Here is a 21,291-nt window from a genome sequence, read left to right on the forward strand (position 1 = left end):
AAATTTTCATGGGGAGTAACTTGCTGCTTCTACGAATTTCAGACCAACCCACAGCTTTACCTCGCAGCCAGGCCTGTGAAAACAATCACGGAAAAAAAATATTGGTGCTATTATATCCCAGGCGCTGTTCACATTTGTAGAAACCTCCCCACACTCAGGATAGCGGAACACATCTTTGTGTGTATGATGGTTTAGGAAAATACCCTCCAGGCATGTTTCTGAGGGTACAGCTCTTCCCAGGTTTGGAGATGTCACCTAATTACCTCCACTGCCAATGGGGAGGCACTCTCTACTTCTTCGCATTCCAGAACAACTCCCAAATATCCCTTGCAGCCCGGCCTAAGAAAACCCCTAAATATGACAATATTAGTGATTCTATCAGAACCCCGTCGCTGCTCTCGGTTGGAGGTACCCAACACACTCAAAATACCGGAACACGGCTTTGCTTGGAGGAGGGGTTGAGCCCAACACCACGCAGATGCCTGGGGTCACAGGAATTCCCTGTTTATGAGAAGTCCGATAATTACCTCTACAGTCAATCTCTAGGCACTTTTTGCTACTTGGCTTTCCAGCCGAACCCCCAGCTTTCCCTGGCAGCCCGCCCTGTAAAACACTCAGAATAAATAAGCTACTGGTTCTAATGGAAAACAGGCACTGCATACCGTTGTAGGAACCACCGCACACGCAGGATAACGGAACGTATTTTTGTGTCTGATTGAGATGGTTAAACCTCCACGCATGTTTCAGGGGGTACAGGTGTTCCTAGGATGTGGGAGGTCAGATACTTCCCACTACTGCCCATGGGGAGGAAATAGCTCCTGCTTGGCTTTCCAGCCAATCCCAGTTTCCTTTGCAACCCAGCCTGAGAGAACACTCAGAAAATATAGTTTAAATTTTAATTAGAACCTAGGCGCTGCTGACAGTTGTAGAAACCTCCCAATACACAGGGTAACAGAACACTCCTTTGTGTGTGTTATGTAGTAGGAAAACACACTCGATGCTTGTTACTGGGGTGCTTGTTTAACCAGGTTTGGAGACGTTGGCTAATTATCTCCAGAGTCCATTTTGAGGAACTCTGTTTTTCTTCATATTCCAGCCTTTTTCCCAGCTATCCCTTGCATCCCTGGTTACGAAAACTCCAAGGGATGACAGACTAAGTGATTCTATCAGAACCCTGGCGCTGCTGTCTGTTGGAGGGACACCCAAACACACAGGATTCCCAAACACAGCTTTGCTTGTGTGATTTTTGAAGCCCCACACCACAAACATGGCTGGGGGAACTAGTTTTTCCCATTTAGGAAGAAGTCCGCTAATTCCCTCTACAGTCCATCTCGGGGCAATCCCTGCTACTTGGATTTCCAGCCCAACCCCCAGGTTTCACTTGCAGCCCGTCCTGGGGTAACACAAAGTGAAAAGAAGCTCTTGGTGCTATTAGATCCCATGTGCTGCTGTCAATTGTGGAAAATTTCGAACACTCAGGATAATAGAACACATCTTTCTGTTTGAGAAGTAGTGTGAAAACACACGCCAGGCATTTTTCTAGGGATCAAGTTTTTCCCAGGTTGGGAGATTTTGGCTAGTTTCCTTCACTGCCCATAGGGATGCATTGATTTCTTCTTCGTTTTCAAGCCCAACTCCAAGCTTTCCCTTGTAGCCCGGACTAGTCTAAAACCCAGGGATGAAAAATAAATGTTTCTATCAGTACCCCGGAGTTGCTCTCTTTTGGAGGATACACCAAACCCTCAGGATTCTGGAACAAGACTTTGCATGTTGGGAGTTGTGGAGTCCCAATCCACGCAGAAGAATGGGGTCACAGAATTGTCCCTGTTAGGGAGAAGTCCGCTAATTAACTCCGCAGTGCGTCTTGGGGCACTCGCTGCTTCTTGGCTTTTCAGCCAATCCCCCAAAATTCACCGGCAGCCCGGCTTTTGAAAACACTCAGTGAAAGTAAGCTAAGGTTCTATAGGAACCAAGGTGTTGCAGACAGTTGTAGGAACCTTCCCCCACTCAGGGTAACAGAACAATTCGTTGAGTGTATGATATAGATGAGTAAACTAACTCCACGCATTTTTCAGGTGGTACAGGAGTTCTTAGGTTGTGGAAGCTCGTATAATTACCTCCAATGTCCATGGGGAGGCCCTTGAATTTGCTTGGATTTCCAGCCATACCCCCAGCGTTTCCTCGCAGCCCGGCCTGGGAAAAACTCAGGGAATAAAAGTTACAGGTTTTGTTAGAACAAAGTTGCTCCTGAAATTTATAGAAACTTCCCCACACTAAGGAAAAGAGAACACTAATTTGTGTGTGTGATAGAGTAGGGAAACACAATAAAGGCATGATTCTGGGATTCAGGTTTTCCCAGGATGGGAGATTTTGGCTAATTACCTCCACTGCCTATGGGGAGGCACTCTGATTTTCTTCATTTTCCAGCCCTACTCCCAGCTTTCCCTTGCTGCACGGGTTAGGAAAACACCCAGGGATGACAAACTAAGTAATTCTATCAGAATTCCGGCGCTGCTGTCTGTTGCAGTAACCTCCACACACACAGGATTCCCAAACACGGCTTTGTTTGGAGAGTTGTGAAGCCCCACTCCACACACAGGGCTGGGGGCACAAGTATTTCCCTGTTATTGAGAAGTCAGTTAATTACCTCCACAGTGCATCTTGGGGCACTCACTGCTTCTTGGCTTTTCAGTCAATTCCCCATATTTCACTCTCAGCCCGGTCTCGGAAAAATACTCAAGAAAGGAAAACTACAAATTCTATTAGAACCCAGGCGATCCTGACAGTTGTAGAAACCTCAACATACTAAGGAAAACCGAATATTCCTTTGTGTGTGTGATGGAGTAGGAAAACACTCTAAAGGCATGATTCTGGGTTGCAGGTGTTCCCAGGATGGGACTAGTTGGCTAATTACCTCCACTGCCCATGGGGAAGCACTCTCTTCACTTCGATTTCCAGCCCTAATCCTAGCATTCCCTTGCAGCCCGACCGTGGAAAACACCCAGGGATTAAAAATCTAAGACATTCTGTCAGTAACAGGGCGCTGCTGTCTGTTGGAGGAACATCCAAACACTCACGATTCCAGAACACGGCTTTGTTGGGGGGAGTTGTGAAGCCCCACTGCACACACAATGATGGGGGCCCATGATTTTCCCTGTTAGGGAGAAGTCTGCTAATTACATCCATAGTCTATCTAGGGGCACTCGCTGCTTCTTGTCTTTCCATACAAAACCCCAGCTTTCCCTCACAGCCCGGCCTGGGTAAACACACAGGGATAATATGCTATTGGTTGTATTGGAAACCAGTCTCTACCTACCATTGTAGGAAACATCCCACACCTAGGATAACAGAAGAAATCTTTGTGGTTCTGATGGAGTTGGGTAAACAAGCTCCACGCATGTTTCGGGGGCACAGCTTTTCCAAGGCTGTGGGACGTCGGAAAAATACCTCAAATTTTCATGGGGAGTAACTTGCTGCTTCTACGAATTTCAGACCAACCCACAGCTTTACCTCGCAGCCAGGCCTGTGAAAACAATCACGGAAAAAAAATATTGGTGCTATTATATCCCAGGCGCTGTTCACAGTTGTAGAAACCTCCCCACACTCAGGATAGCGGAACACATCTTTGTGTGTATGATGGTTTAGGAAAATACCCTCCAGGCATGTTTCTGAGGGTACAGCTCTTCCCAGGTTTGGAGATGTCACCTAATTACCTCCACTGCCATTGTGGGGCACTCTCTACTTCTTCGCATTCCAGAACAACTCCCAAATATCCCTTGCAGCCCGGCCTAAGAAAACCCCTAAATATGACAATATTAGTGATTCTATCAGAACCCAGTCGCTGCTGTCTGTTGGAGGTACCCAACACACTCAAAATACCGGAACACGGCTTTGCTTGGAGGAGGGGTTGAGCCCAACACCACGCAGATGCCTGGGGTCACAGGAATTCCCTGTTTATGAGAAGTCCGATAATTACCTCTACAGTCAATCTCTAGGCACTTTTTGCTACTTGGCTTTCCAGCCGAACCCCCAGCTTTCCCTGGCCGCCCGCCCTGAAAAACACTCAGAAGAAATAAGCTAGTGGTTCTATTGGACCACAAGCACTGCAGACCTTTGTACGGACCTAAGCACACGCAGGATAACAGAAAAATTTTTTTGTGTCTCATTGTGATGGTAAAAGCCCCACGCATGTTTCAGGGTGTACTGATATTCCTAGGTTGTGGGAGGTCAGATATATCCCACTACAGCCCATGGGGAATTACTCATTCCTGCTTGGCTTTCAAGCCCATCCCCCAGTTTCCTTTTCAACCCAGCCTGAGAAAACAATCAGGAAATGTAGCTAAAGTTTCTATCGGAACCCCAGTGCTGCAGTCGGTTGTAGGAACTTCCACACACACAGGTTTCCCAAACACGGATTTGCTTGTAAGAATTTTGAAGCTGCAATTCACACACATGCCTGGAGGCAAAAGTATTTCCCTTTTAGGGCCAAGTCCGCTAATTACCTAGAATAGTCCATCTAGGGGCACTCGCTGCTACTAGGATTTCCAGCCCAAATCACAAGGTTTCACTTGCAGCACGGCCAATGGTAACTTAGAGGGAAAAGAAGCTATAGGTGCTATTCGAACCCATGCCCTGGTGACAATTTTGGAAACCTTCAAAAAATCAGGATAACAGAACATATCTTTCTGTGTGTGATGGAGTAGGAAAACACACTCCAGGCGTTTTTCTGGGGATCCAGGTTTTCCCAGGTTGGGAGATGTCGGCTAGATTACTTCAGTGCCCATGGGGTGGCATTGTCTTCTTCGTTTTCAAGCCCAACTCCCAGCTTTGCCTTGCAGCCCGGACAAGTGAAACACCCATGGATGATAAATAAGTGATTCTGTCAGAACCACGGCGTTGATGTCTGTTGGAGGAACCTCCAAACTTTCAGGATTCTGGAACACGTTTTGAGTGTGGGGAGTTGTGGAACCTCAATCCACGCAGATGGATGGGGTCACAGATTTGTCCCTGTTAGGGAGAAGTGCACTAATTACCCCCCACAGTGCATCTTGGGGCTCTCACTGCTTCTTAGATTTTCAGTATATCTCCCAGTTTTCACTCGCAGCACGGCATTGTAAAACACACAGTGATAATAAGCTAGGTTTCTATTGGAACCCAGGTTCTGCAGACAATTGTAGGAACTTCCCCACACTCAGAATAACAGAACAATAATTTGAGTGCCTGATATAGATGGGTAAACTAAATCCACGCATGTTTCAGGTTGTATAGGAGTTCCTAGGTTGTGGGAGGTCGGATATTTACATCCACTGTCCATGGGGAGTCCCTTGCAGTTGCTTGGATTCCAGCCCAACCCCCAGCGTTCCCTCGCATCCCGGCCTGTGAAAACACTCAGGGAAATTAGCTACAGTTTCTATACGAAGTATGGCGCTCCTGACAGTTGAAGAAACCTCCCTACACTAAGGAAAACAGAACAAATCTTAGTGTGTGTGATGGAGTAGGAAAACACAGTAAGGCATGTCTCTGTAGTGCAGGGGTTCACAGGATGGGAAATGTTGGTTAATTACCTCCTCTGCCCATGGGGAAGCACACCCTTCTTCTTCGATATCTAGCCCTAATCCTAGGATTCCATTGCAGCCCGACCTTGGAAAACATCCAGGGATATCAAACTAATTCATTCTATCAGAACCAAGGCGCTGCTGTATGTTGGAGGAACCTCCAAACACTCAGGATTCCGGAAGACGGATTTGCTTGTTGCGAATTCAGGAGCCCCAAAGCACACTCATTGCTGGGGCCAAAGATTTTCCCTTTTAAGGCCAAGTCCGCTAATTACCTCCAATGTCCATATCGGGGAAGTGGCTGCTACTTGGATTTCCAGCCCAAACCCAAGCTTTCCCTCGCATTCCGGCCTGGGAAACACACAGGGAAAGTATGGTATTGGTTGTAATGGAACCCAGTCTCTACGTACAGTTGTAGGAACCTTCCCACTAGTAGGATAAAAGAAGAAACATTTGTGTGTCTGATGGAAATGGGTAAACAAACTCCAAGCATGTATCAGGGAGCTTAGGTGTTCCAAGGCTGTGGGACGTCGGAAAAATACCTCAAATTCTCATGTGGAATAATTCGCTGCTGCTCCGAATTACAGCCAAGCCCACAGTTTTACCTCGCAGCCAGGCCTGTGAAAATACTCACGGAAAACAAAATACTGATGCTAAACGAGTCCATGTGCTGCTGAAAGTTGTAGAATCCTCCCCACACTCAGGATAGCAGAACAAATTTTGTGTGTATGATGGTGTAGGAAAATACACTCCAGGCATGTTTCTGGGGGTACAGCTGTTCCCAGGATGGAAGATGTGGCCTAATTACCTCCATATCCAATGGGGTGTCACTCTATACTTCTTCGCTTTCCAGACCATCTCCCAGGTTTCCTTTGAAGCCTGGCCTAAGAAAAAACCTAGGGATGACAATATTATTGATTCTATAAGAAACCCCGCTCTGCTGCCTGTTGGAGGTACAACACACACTCAAAATTCCAGAACATGGCTTTGCTTGGTAGAGGTGTGGAGACCAACACCACAAGATGCCTGGGGGCACAGTTTCTCTCTGTCAGAGAGAAGGTCGTTAATTACATCTACAGTCAATTTCTGGGCAATCCTGGCTAATTAGCTTTCCAGCCGAACCCCCAGTTTCCCTCGCAGCCCGCCCTAGTAAACACAGAGAGATTATAAGCTAGTGGTTCTATTGGAACCCAGGCACTGCAGACCGTTGTAGGAAGCTCCGCACACGCAGGATAACAGAACACTATTTTGTGTCTGTTTGAGATGTTAAAAATTCCACGCATGTTTCAGGGGGTAAAAGGTTTTCCTAGGATGGGGGAGATCAGATTATTCCCAATAATGCCCATGGGGAGGTAATCGTTCCTGCTTGGATTTACATCCCATCCCCCAGTTTCCCTTGCAACCCAGTCAGAGAAAGCAGTCAGAAAATTTAGCTAAATTTTCTATTAGAACCCAGGTGCTGCTGACAGTTGTAGAAACCTCCCCATACACAGGGTAACAGAACACTTCTTTGTGTGTTTGATGGTGTAGGAAAACACACGCCATGCATGTTTCTGTGGTGCTGGTGTAACCAGGTTGTGAGTCGTTGGCTAAGTATCTCCACAGCCCATGGGTTGGCACTCTGATTTTCTTCATTTTCCAGCCCTACTCCCATTTTCCCTTGCAGCCCGGGTTAGGAAAACACCCAGGGATTACAAACTAATTGATTCTATCAGAACCCCGGCGCTGCTGTCTGTTGGAGGAACCTCCACACACACAGGATTAACAAACACGTCTTTGCTTGGGGGAATTGTGAAGCCCCACTCCACACACATGAGTGAGGGCACAAGTTTTTCCCTGTTAGATAGAAGTCAGCTAATTACCTCTACAGACCGTCGTGGGGCCCTCGCTACTACTTGGATTTCCATCCCAACCCACAAGTTTCCCTTGCAGACCGGCCTGGGGAAACACAAAGGGAAAAGGATCTAATGATGCTATTAGAACACATGCGCTGCTGACAAATTGGGAAACCTTCGAAAACTCATGATTACAGAACACATCATTCTGTGTGTGATGGAGTAGTAAACCACACTCCAGGCATTTTTCTGGGGATCCAGTTTTTCACAGGTTGGGAGATGTCGGCTACATTCCTTCACTGCCCATTGGGATACATTGACTTCTTCATTTTCAAGCCCAACTCCCAACTTTCCCTTGCATCACGGTCTAGGATTATACCCAGGGATTACAGTCTAAGTGATTTTATCAGAGCTACGATGCTGCTGATTATTTTAGGAACATCCAGACACTTAGGATTCTGGATCACTGCTATGCTTGGGGGTAGTTTGGAGACCCACACCACAGAGATGGCTGGGGGCACAGGTTTTTGCCTGTTAGGGAGATGTCCGCTAATTACCTCCACAGTCCATCTCGGGTCACTCGCTGCTACATGGCTTTCCAGCGCAAGTGCAGCATTCCCTCCCATGCCGGCCTCGGAAAACAATTAGGGATAATAAGCCAGGGGTTCTATTGGAACCCAGGTGCTGCAGAATATTGTAGGATACTCCCCACACCCAGGAAATTTGAACACTTCTTTGTGTGTCTCATGCAGTTTTGTAAACAATCTCCACGCGTGTTTCAGGGGTTAAGGTGTTCCTAGTTAGTGGGAGTTCGGGTAATAACCTCCAATGCACATGAGGAGGCACTCGCTCCTGCTAGGCTTTCTAGCCCAACCCCCAGCATTCTCTCTCAGCCCGGCCTGGTAAAACACCCAGGGATAATATGCTATTGGTTGTAATGGATCCCAGTCGCTACCTATCTTTGTAGGCTCATTTCAACATCTGGGATAGCAGCAGAAATCTTTGTGTGTCTGATGGAGATGGGTAAACAAACTCCACGCATGTTTCAGGGGGCACAGTTGTTACAAGGCTCTGGGAAGTCGGAAAAATACCTCAAAATCTCATGGGGGTTTCTTGCTCCTGCTACGAATTACAGCCAAACCCACAGTTTACCTCGCAGCTAGGCGTGTGAAAACACTCATGGAAAAGTAAATACTGGTGCTATTAGAACCCAGGCGCTGCTGATATATGTAGAATCCTCCCCATACTCAGGATAGCAGAACACATCTTTGTGTGTGTGATGGTGCACAAAATTACACTCCAGGCATAATTCTGGGGGTACAGCTGTTCCCAGGTTTGGAGATGTCGCCTAATTAGCTCCACTGCCAATGGGGGGCAATCTATACTTCTTCGCTTTGCAGACCATCTCCCAAATTTCCCTTACAGCCTGGCCTAAGAAAACACCTAGGGATGACAATATTAGTGATTCTATCAGAAACACGATGCTGCTGTCTATTGGAGGTACAAAAAAAGACTCAAAATTCCGGAACAAGAATTTGCTTGGGGGATGTGTGGAGCCCCACACCACACAGAGGACTGGGGTCACAGAATTTCGTTGTTTATGAGAAGTCTGCTAATTACCTCTACAGTCAATCTCTGGGCACTCGTTGCTACTTGGCTTTCCAGCCGAACCCCGAAATTTCCCTCGCAGCCCGCCCTGGAAAACACTCAGAGATAATAAGTTAATTGTTCTATTGGAACACAAGCACTGCAGACCGTTTAAGTAACCTCAGCACACGCAGGATAACAGAAAATTTTTTTGTGTCTCATTGAGATGGTTAAAGCTACACGCATGTTTCAGGGTTTACTGGTATTCCTAGGTTGTGGGAGGTCAGATACAACCCACTACAGCCCATGGGGAAGTACTCGCTCCTGCTTGGCTTTCCAGCCCATCCCCCTGTTTCGTTTGCATCCCAGCCTGAGAAAACAATCAGAAAATGTAGCTAAATTTCTATCAAAACCACGGTGCTGCCATCTGTTGTAGGAAAATCCTCAAACCCAGGATTCCCAAACACGGCTTTGCTTGGAAGAGTTAAGAAGCTCCAATCCACACACATGCCTGGGGGTACAAGTTATTCCCTTTTAGGGCCAAGTCCGCTAATTACCTCCATAGTCCATCTCGGGGCACTCGTAGCTACTTGGATTCCCAGCCCAACACCCATGTTTCCCTTGCAACAAGGCCTGGGGTAACACAGAGGGAAAAGTAGCTATTTGTGATGTACAAACCCATGCCCTGCTGACAATTGTGGAAACCTTCGAAAAATCAGAATAACAGAACATATCTTTCTGTGTGTGATGGAGTAGGAAAACACACGCCAGGCATTTTTCTAGGGATCCAGGTTTTCCCATGATGGGAGATGTCAGCTAGATTCCTTCAGTGCCCATGGGGTGGCACTGTCTTCTTCTTTGTTTTCAAGCCCAACTCCCAGCTTTCCCTTGCAGCCCGGACAAGTGAAACACCCACGGATGACAAATAAGTGATTCTATAAAACCCCGGCGTTGCTGTTTTTGGAGGAACCTCCAAACTTTCAGGATTCTGGAACACATCTTTGAGTGTGGGGAGTTGTGGAACCCCAATTTACGCAAATGGATGGGGTCACAGATTATCCCTGTTAGGAAGAAATCCGCTAATTACCTCCACAGTGCATCTTGGGGCACTCGCTGCTTCTTAGATTTTCAGTCTATCCCCCAGTTTTCACACGCAGCCCTGCCTTGTAAAACACACAGTGATTATAAGCTAGGTTTCTATTGGAACTCAGGTTCTGCAGACAATTGTAGGAACTTCCCCACACTCAGAATAACAGAACAATAATTTGAGTGCCTGATATAGATGGGTAAACTAAATCCACGCATGTTTCAGGTTGTATAGGAGATCCTAGGTTGTGGGAGTTCGGATATTTACATCCACTGTCCATGGGGAGTCCCTTGCAGTTGCTTGGATTCCAGCCCAACACCCAGAATTCCCTCGCATCCAGGGCTGTGGAAACACTTAGGGAAAATAAGCTACAGTTTCTATAAGAACTAAGGCGCTCCTTACAGTTGTAGAAACCTCCCTACACTAAGGAAAACAGAACACAGCTTTGTGTGTGTATTGGAGTAGGAAAACACAGTAAGACATGTCTCTGGGTTGCAGGGGTTTGCAGGATGGGAAATGTTGGCTAATTAACTCAAATGCCCATGGGGAAACACTCCCTTCCTCTTCGATATCCAGCCCTATTCCAAGCATTCCCTTGCAACCCGACCGTGGAAAACACCCAGGGATGACAAAATAAATCATTCTATCAGAACCAGGGAGCTGCTGTATGTTGGAGGAACCTCGAAACACTCAGGATTCCGGAACACGGATTTGCTTGTTGCGAATTCTGGAGCCCCACAGCACACTCATTGCTGGGGCCCAACATTTTCCTTTTTAAGGCCAAGTCCGCTAATTACCTCCAATGTCCATCTCGGGGAACTGGCTGTTACTTTGATTTCCAGCCCAAACCCAAGCTTTCCCTCGCAGTCCGGCCTGGGAAACACACAGGGAAAATATGTTATTGGTTGTAATGGAACCCATTCTCTACCTACCGTTTTAGAAACCTTCCCACTACTAGGATAAAAGAAGAAACATTTGTGTGTCTGATGGAGATGGTTAAACAATCTCCAAGCATGTATCAGGGGGCTTAGGTGTTCCAAGGCCGTGGGACGTCGGAAAATTACCTCAAATTCTCATGGGAAGTAACTCGTTTCTGCTACGAATTACAGCCAAGCCCACAGCTTTACCTCGCAGCCAGGCCTGTGAAAAAACCCACGGAAAACTAAATACTGGTGCTACTAGAACCCAGGCGCTGCTGAAATTTGTAGAATCCTCAACACACTCAGGATAGCAGAACAAATTTTGTGTGTGTGATGGTGTAGGAAAATACACTCCAGGCATGTTTCAGGGGGTACAGCTGTTCACAGGTTTGGATATGTCGCCTAATTACCTCCAATTCCAATGGGGAGGCCCTCTATACTTCTTCACTTTCCAGACCAACTCCCGGTTTTCCTTTGAAGCCCGGCCTAAGAAAAAACCTAGGGATGACAATATTAGTGATTCTATCAGAACCCCCGCTCTGCTGCCTTTTGGAGGTACAACACACACTCAAAATTCCGGAACATGGCTTTGCTTGGTAGAAGTGTGGAGACCAATACCACAAGATGCCTGGGGCACAGTTTCTCTCTGTCTGGGAGAAGGTCGCTAATTACATCTACAGTCAATTTCTGGGCAATCCTTGCTATTTTGCTTTCCAGCCGAACCCCCAATTTCCCACGCAGCCCGCCCTAGAAAACACACAGAGATTATAAGCTAGTGGTTCTATTGGAACCCAGGCACTGCAGACCGTTTTAGGAAGCTCCGCACACGCAGGATAACAGAACACTAATTTGTGTCTGATTGAGTTGTTAAAAACTACACGCATGTTTCAGGGGTGCAGGTTTTCCTAGGATGGGGGAGATCAGATTATTCCCATTAATGCCCATGGGGAGGTAATCGTTCCTGCTTGGATTTACATCCCATCCTCCAGTTTCCCTTGCAACCCAGTCAGAGAAAGCAGTCAGGAAATTTAGCTAAATTTTCTATTAGAACCCATGCGCTGCTGACATTTGTAGAAACCTCCCCATACACAGGGTAACATAACACTTTTTTGTGTGTGTGATGGAGTAGGAAAACACACGCCATGCATGTATCTGGGGTGCAGGTGTAACCTGGTTGTGAATCTTTGGCTAAGTATCTCCACAGCCCATGGGTTGGCACTCAGTTTTTCTTCGTTTTCCAGCCCTACTCCCATCTTTCCCTTGCAGCCCGGGTTAGGAAAACACAAAGGGATTACAAACTGATTCTATCAGAACCCCAGCGCTGCTGTCTGTTGGAGGAACCTCCACACACACAGGATTAACAAACACGTCTTTGCTTGGGGGAATTGTGAAGCCCCACTCTACACACATGACTGAGGGCACAAGTTTTTCCCTGTTAGGTAGAAGTCCGCTAATTACTTCTACAGACCGTCGTGGGGCACCCGCTACTACTTGGATTTCCATCCCAACCCACAAGTTTCCCTTGCAGCCCGGCCTGGGGAAACACAAAGGGAAAAGGATCTACGGGTGGTATTAGAACACATGCGCTGCTGACAAATTTGGAAACCTTCGAACACTCAGGATTACAGAACACATCATTCTGTGTGTGATGGAGTAGTAAACCACACTCCAGGCATTTTTCTGGGGATCCAGTTTTTCACAGGTTGGGAGATGTCGGCTACATTCCTTCATTGCCCATTGGGATACATTGACTTTTTCGTTTCCAAGCCCAACTCCCAACTTTCCATTGCATCCCGGTCTTGGATTATACCCAGGGATGACAGTCTACATGATTTTATCAGAGCTAAGATGCTGCTGTATTTTTTAGGAACTTCCAGACACTTAGGATTCTGGATCACTGCTATGCTTGGGGGTAGTTTGGAGACCCACACCACAGAGATGGCTGGGGGCACAGGTTTTTCCATGTTAGGGAGGTGTCCGCTATTTACCTCCACATTCCATCCCGGGTCACTCGCTGCTACATGGCTTTCCAGCGCAAGCGCAGTATTCCCTCGCAGGCCGGCCTGGGAAAACAATCAGGGATAATAAGCCAGTGGTTCTATTGAAACCCAGGTGCTGCAGAACATTGTAGGATACTTCCCACGCCCAGGAAAATAAAACACTTCGTTGTGTGTCTCATGCAGTTTTGTAAACAATCTCCATGTGTGTTTCAGGGGGTTAAGGTGTTCCTAGTTAGTGGGAGTTCGGGTAATAATCTCCAATGCCCATGGGGAGGCACCCGCTCCTGCTTGGCTTTCTAGCCCAACCCCCAGCATTCCCTCTCAGCCCGGCCTGGAAAAACACCCAGGGATAATATGCTATTGGTTGTATTGGAACCCAGTCGCTACCTATCGTTGTAGGCTCCTTCACACATCTGGGATAGCAGCAGAAAACTTTGTGTGTCTGATGGAGATGGGTAAACAAACTCCACGCATGTTTCAGGGGGCACAGTTGTTCCAAGGTTGTGGGACGTCGGAAAATTACCTCAAAATCTCATGGGGGTTTCTCGCTCCTGCTATGAATTACAGCCAAACCCACAGATTACCTCGCAGCTAAGCGTGTGAAAACACTCACGGAAAAGAAAATACTGGTGCTATTAGAACCCAGGCGCTGCTGATATTTGTAGAATCCTCCCCATACTCAGAATAGCAGAACACATCTTTGTGTGTGTGATGGTGTAGAAAAATACACTCCATGCATATTCCTGGGGGTTTAGATGCTCCCAGGTTTGGTGATGTCGCCTAATTACCTCCACTGCCAATGGGGAGGCAATCTATACTTCTTCGCTTTTCAGACCATCTCCCAAATTTCCTTAAATCCCGGCCTAAGAAAACACCTAGGGGTGACAATATAAGTGATTCTATCAGAAACACGGCGCTGCTGTCTTTTGGAGGTACAACACAGACTCAAAATTCCGGAGCAAGAATTGGATTGGGGGAGGTGTAAAGCCCCACACCACACAGAGGACTGGGGTCACAGAATTTCCTTGTTTATGAGAAGTCTGCTAATTACCTCTGCAGTCAATCCCTAGGCACTTGTTGCTACTTGGCTTTCCAGGCGAACCCCCAGCTATCCCTCTCAGCCCGCCCTGGAAAACACTCAGAGATAATAAGTTAAACATTCTATTGGAACACAAGCACTTCAGACCGTTGAATGAACCTCCGCACACGCAGGATAAGAGAAAAATTTTTTGTGTCTCATTGAGATGGTAAAAGCTCCATGCATGTTTCAGTGTGTAATGGTGTTCCTAGGTTGTGGGAGGTCAGATATATCCCACTACAGCCCATGGGGTAGTACTCGCTCCTGCTTGGATTTCCAGCCCATGCCCCAGTTTCCTTTGCAACCCAGCCTGGGAAAACAGTCAGGAAATGTAGCTAAAGGTTCTATCAGAAAATCGGTGCTGCAGTCTGTTGTAGGAACTTCCACACACACAGGATTCCCAAACACGGCTTTGCTTGGAAGAGATTTGAAGCCCCAAATCCCACACATGTCTAGGGACACAAGTTTTTCCCTTTTAGGGCCAAGTCCGCTAATTACCTCCATAGTAAATCTCGGGGCACTCGCTGCTACTTGGAACTCCAGCCCAACCCCCATGATTTACTTGCAGCCCGGCCTGGGTTAACACAGAGAGAAAAGAAGCTACTGGTGCTATTTGAACCAATGCCCTGCTGACAATTGTGGAAACCTTCGAAAAATCAGGATAACAGAACATATCTTTCTGTGTGTGATGGAGTAGGAAAACACACGCCAGGAATTTTTCTGGGGATCCAGGTTTTCCCAGGTTGTGAGATGTCGGCTAGATTCCTTCAGTGCCCATGGGGTGGCACTGTCTTCTTCTTCGTTTTCAAGCCCAACTCCCAGCTTTCCCTTGCAGCCCGGACAAGTGAAACACCCATGGATGACAAATAAGTGATTCTATCAGAACCCCGGCGTTGCTGTCTGTTGGAGGAACCTCCAAATCTTCAGGATTCTGGAACACGTCTTTGAGTGTGGGGAGTTGTGGAACCCCAATCCACGCAGATGGATGGGGTCACAGATTTGTCCCTGTTAGGAAGTAGTCGGCTAATTAACTCCACAGTGCATCTTGGGGCACTCGCTGCTTCTTAGATTTTCAGTCTATCCCCCAGTTTTCACCCACAGCCCGGCCTTGTAAAACACTCAGTGATAATAAGCTAGGTTTCTATTGGAACCCAGGTGCTGCAGACAATTGTAGGTAACTCCCCACTCTCAGAATAACAGAACAGTACTTTGAGTGTCTGATTTAGATGGGTAAACTAAATCCACGCATGTTTCAAGTTGTATAGGCGTTCCTAGGTTTTGGGAGGTCGGATATTTACATCCACTGTCCATGGGGAGTCCCTTGAATTTGATTGAATTCCAGCCAAATCCCCAGCGTTCCCTCGCATCCTGGCCTGTGAAAACACTCAGAGAAATAAAGCTAAAGTCTCTATAAGAACTAAGGCGCTCCTGAGAGTTGTAGAAACCTCCCTAAACTAAGGAATACAGAACACATCTTTGTGTGTGTGATGGGGTAGAAAAACACAGTAAGGCATGTGACTGTGGTGCAGGTGTTCGCAGGATGTGAAATGTTGTCTAATTACTCCACTGCCCATGGGGAAGCACTCTCTTCTTCTTCGATTTACAGCCCTAATTCTAGCATTCCCTTGCAGCCTGACTGTGGAAAACACCCAGGGATGACAAACTATATCATTCTATCTCAACCAGGGAGCTGCTGTATTTTGAAGGAACCTCCAAACACTCAGGATTCCGGAACACGGATTTGCTTGGTTCGAATTGTGAAGTCCCACAGCACACTCATTGCTGGGGCCCAAGAATTTCCCTTTTAGGGCCAAGTCCGCTAATTACCTCCATAGTCTATCTCGGGGCACTCTCTGCTACTATAATTTCCAGCCCAAATCCAAGCTTTCTCTCACAGCCCGGCCGGGGAAAACAGAAAGGGAAAATATGTTATTGGTTGTAATGGAACCCAGCCTCTACCTACAGTTGTAGGAACCTTCCCACAACTAGGATAAAGAAGAAACATTGGTGTGTCTGACGGAGATGTGTAAATAAACTCCAGGCATGTATCAAGGGGCTTAGGAGTTCAAATACTGTGGGACGTCGGAAAATTACGTCAAATTCTCATGGGGAGTAACTCGCTGCTGCTACGAATTACAACCAAGTCCACAGCTTTACCTCGCAGCCAGGCCTGTGAAAAAACTCACAGAAAACTAAATACTGGTGCTACTAGGACCCAGGAGCTGCTGAAATTTGTAGAATCCTCAACACACTCAGGATAGCAGAACAAATTTTGTGTGTGTGATGGTGTAGGAAAATACACTCCAGGCATGTTTCTGGGGGTACAGCTGTTCCCAGGTTTGGAGATGTCGCCTAATTACCTCCAATTCCAATGGGGAGGCACTCTATACTTCTTCGCTTTCCAGATCAACTCTCAGTTTTCCTTTGAAGCCCGGACTAAGAAAAAACCTACGGATGACAATAATAGTGATTCTATCAGAACCCCCGCTCTGCTGCCTGTTTGAGGTACAACACACACTCAAAATTCCGGAATATGGCTTTGCTTGGTGGAGGTTTGGAGACCAAAACCACAAGATGCCTTGGGGCACAGTTTCTCTCTGTCTGGGAGAATTCTGCTAATTAGCTCTACAGTCAATCACTGGGCAATCCTGGCTACTTGGATTTCCAGCCGAACCCTAGTTTCCCTGGCTGCCCGCCCTGGAAAACACTCAAAGATTATAAGCTAGTGGCTCTATTGGAACCCAGGCACTGCAGACCGTTGTAGGAAGCTTCACACACGCAGGATAACAGAACACTAATTTGTGTCTGATTGAGATGGTAAAAACTCCACGCATGTTTCAGGGGGTACAGGTTTTCCTAGGATGGGGGAGATCAAATTATTCCCATTAATGCCCATGTGGAGGTAATCGTTCCTGCTTGGATTTACATCCCATCCCCCAGTTTCCCTTGCAACCCAGTCAGAGAAAGCAGTCAGGAAATTTAGCTAAATTTTCTATTAGAACCCATGCGCTGCTGACATTTGTAGAAACCTCCCCATACACAGGGTAACAGAACACTTTTTTGTGTGTGTGATGGAGTAGGAAAACACATGCCATGCATGTATCGGGGTGCAGGTGCAACCAGGTTGTGAATCGTTGGCTAAGTATCTCCACAGCCCATGGGTTGGCACTCTGTTTTTCTTCGTTTTCCAGCCCTACTCCCATCTTTCCCTTGCAGCCCGGGTTAGGAAAACACCCAGGGATTACAAACTAATTGATTCTATCAGGACCCCGGCGCTGCTGTCTGTTGGAGGAACCTCCACACACACAGGATTAACAAACACGTCTTAGCTTGGGGGAATTTTGAAGCCCCACTCCACACACATGACTGAGGGCACAAGTTTTTCCCTGTTAGGTAGAAGTCCGCTAATTACTTCCACAGACCGTCGTGGGGCATTCGGTAGTACTTGGATTTCCATCCCAACCCACAATTTTCCCTTGCAGCCTGGCCTGGGGAAACACAAAGGGAAAAGGATCTACGGGTGCTATTAGAACACATGCGCTGCTGACAAATTTGGAAACCTTCGAACACTCAGGATTACAGAACACATCATTCTGTGTGTGATGGAGTAGTAAACCACACTCCAGGCATTTTTCTGGGGATCCAGTTTTTCACAGGTTGGGAGATGTCGGCTACATTCCTTCACTGCCCATTGGGATACATTGACTTCTTCGTTTCCAAGCCCAACTCCCAACTTTCCATTGCATCCCGGTCTTGGATTATACCCAGGGATGACAGTCTACGTGATTTTATCAGAGCTAAGATGCTGCTGTATTTTTTAGGAACTTCCAGACACTTAGGATTCTGGATCACTGCTATGCTTGGGGGTAGTTTGGAGACCCACACCACAGAGATGGCTGGGGGCACAGGTTTTTGCCTGTTAGGGAGATGTCCGCTAATTACCTCCACAGTCCATCTCGGGTCACTCGCTGCTACATGGCTTTCCAGCGCAAGCGCAGCATTCCCTCGCATGCCGGCCTCGGAAAACAATCAGGGATAATAAGCCAGGGGTTCTATTGGAACCCAGGTGCTGCAGAACATTGTAGGATACTCCCCACACCCAGGAAATTTGAACACTTCTTTGTGTGTCTCATGCAGTTTTGTAAACAATCTCCACGCGTGTTTCAGGGGTTAAGGTGTTCCTAGTTAGTGGGAGTTTGGGTAATAAACTCCAATACCCATGGGGAGGCACCCGCTCCTGCTTGGCTTTCTAGCCCAACCCCCAGCATTCCCTCTCAGCCCGGCCTGGAAAAACACCCAGGGATAATATGCTATTGGTTGTATTGGAACCCAGTCGCTACCTATCGTTGTAGGCTCCTTCACACATCTGGGATAGCAGCAGAAAACTTTGTGTGTCTGATGGAGATGGGTAAACAAACTCCACGCATGTTTCAGGGGGCACAGTTGTTCCAAGGTTGTGGGACGTCGGAAAATTACCTCAAAATCTCATGGGGGTTTCTCGCTCCTGCTATGAATTACAGCCAAACCCACAGATTACCTCGCAGTAAGGCGTGTGAAAACACTCACGGAAAAGTAAATATTGGTGCTATTAGAACCCAGGCGCTGCTGATATTTGTAGAATCCTCCCCATACTCAGAATAGCAGAACACATCTTTGTGTGTGTGATGTTGTAGAAAAATACACTCCAGGCATATTCCTGGGGGTTCAGCTGTTCCCAGGTTTGGCGATGTCGCCTAATTACCTCCACTGCCAATGGGGAGGCAATCTATACTTCTTCGCTTTTCAGACCATCTACCAAATTTCCATAAATCCCGGTCTAAGAAAACACCTAGGGATGACAATATAAGTGATTCTATCAGAAACACGGCGCTGCTGTCTTTTGGAGGTACAACACAGACTCAAAATTCCGGAGCAAGAATTGAATTGGGGGAGGTGTGGACCCCACACCACACAGAGGACTGGGGTCACAGAATTTCCTTGTTTATGAGAAGTCTGCTAATTCCCTCTACTGTCAATCTCTGGGCACTCGTTGCTACTTGGCTTTCCGGCCGAACCCCCAGCTATCCCTCGCAGCCCGCCCTGGAAAACACTCAGAGATAATAAGTTTATCATTCTATTGGAACACAAGCACTTCAGACCGTTGAATGAACCTCCGCACACGCAGGATAAGAGAAAAATTTTTTGTGTCTCATTGAGATGGTAAAAGATCCATGCATGTTTCAGGGTGTAATGGTGTTCCTACGTTGTGGGAGGTCAGATATATCCCACTACAGCCCATGGGGAAGTACTCGCTCCTGCTTGGATTTCCAGCCCATGCCCCAGTTTCCTTTGCAACCCAGCCTGGGAAAACAGTCAGGAAATGTAGCTAAAGGTTCTATCAGAAAATCGGTGCTGCAGTCTGTTGTAGGAACTTCCACACACACAGGATTCCCAAACACGGCATTGCTTGGAAGAGATTTGAAGCCCCAAATCCCACACATGTCTAGGGACACAAGTTTATCCCTTTTAGGGCCAAGTCCGCTAATTACCTCCATAGTAAATCTCGGGGCACTCGCTGCTACTTGGAATTCCAGCCCAACCCCCATGATTTACTTGCAGCCCGGCCTGGGTTAACACAGAGAGAAAAGAAGCTACTGGTGCTATTTGAACCAATGCCCTGCTGACAATTGTGGAAACCTTCGAAAAATCAGGATAAAAGAACATATCTTTCTGTGTGTGATGGAGTAGGAAAACACACGCCAGGCATTTTTCTGGGGATCCAGGTTTTCCCAGGTTGGGAGATGTCGGCTAGATTCCTTCAGTGCCCATGTGGTGGCACTGTCTTCTTCTTCGTTTTCAAGCCCAACTCCCAGCTTTCCCTTGCAGCCCGGACAAGTGAAATACCCATGGATGACAAATAAGTGATTCTATCAGAACCCCGGCGTTGCTGTCTGTTGGAGGTACCTCCAAATCTTCAGGATTGTGGAACACGTCTTTGAGTGTGGGGAGTTGTGTATCCCCAAACCACGCAGAAGGATGGGGTCACAGATTTGTCCCTGTTAGGGAGTAGTCGGCTAATTACCTCCACAGTGCATCTTGGGGCACTCGCTGCTTCTTAGATTTTCAGTCTATCCCCCAGTTTTCACTCGCAGCCCGGCCTTGTAAAACACTCAGTGATAATAAGCTAGGTTTCTATTGGAACCCAGGTGCTGCAGACAATTTTAGGTAACTCCCCACTCTCAGAATAACAGAACAGTACTTTGAGTGTCTGATTTAGATGGGTAAACTAAATCCACGCATGTTTCAAGTTGTATAGGCGTTCCTAGGTTTTGGGAGTTCAGATATTTACATCCACTCTCCATGGGGAGTCCCTTGAATTTGATTGAATTCCAGCCAAAACCCCAGCGTTCCCTCGCATCCTGTCCTGTGAAAACACTCAGAGAAATAAAGCTAAAGTCTCTGTAAGATCTAAGGCGCTCCTGAGAGTTGTAGAAACCTCCCTAAACTAAGGAATACAGAACACATCTTTGTGTGTGGGATGGGGTAGAAAAACACAGTAAGGCATGTGACTGCGGTGCAGGTGTTCGCAGGATGTGAAATGTTGTCTAATTAACTCCACTGCCCATGGGGAAGCACTCTCTTCTTCTTCGATTTCCAGCCCTAATCCTAGCATTCCCTTGCAGCCCGACTGTGGAAAACACCCAGGGATGACAAACTATATCATTCTATCACAACCAGGGCGCTGCAGTATTTTGAAGGAATCTCCAAACCCTCAGGATTCCGGAACACGGATTTGCTTGTTTCGAATTGTGAAGCCCCACAGCACACCCATTGCTGGGGCCCAAGATTTTCCCTTTTAGGGCCAAGTCCGCTAATTACCTCCATAGTCCATCTCGGGGCACTCACTGCTACTTGGATTTCCAGCCCAAATCCAAGCTTTCTCTCGCAGCCCGGCCGGGGAAAACACAAAGGGAAAATATGTTATTGGTTGTAATGGAACCCAGTCTCTACCTACAGTTGTAGGAACTTTCCCACAACTAGGATAAAAGAAGAAATATTTGTGTGTCTGATGGGGATGGGTAAACAATCTCCAGGCATCTATCAGGGGGCTTAGGTGTTATAATACTGTGGGACGTCGGAAAATTACCTCAAATTCTCATGGGGATTAACTCGCTGCTGCTACGAATTACAACCAAGCCCACAGCTTTACCTCGCAGCCAGGCTTGTGAAAAAACTCACAGAAAACTAAA

The sequence above is a fragment of the Camelus bactrianus genome, chromosome 1, assembly GCF_048773025.1.
Source record: "Camelus bactrianus isolate YW-2024 breed Bactrian camel chromosome 1, ASM4877302v1, whole genome shotgun sequence".
NCBI lineage: Eukaryota > Metazoa > Chordata > Mammalia > Artiodactyla > Camelidae > Camelus > Camelus bactrianus.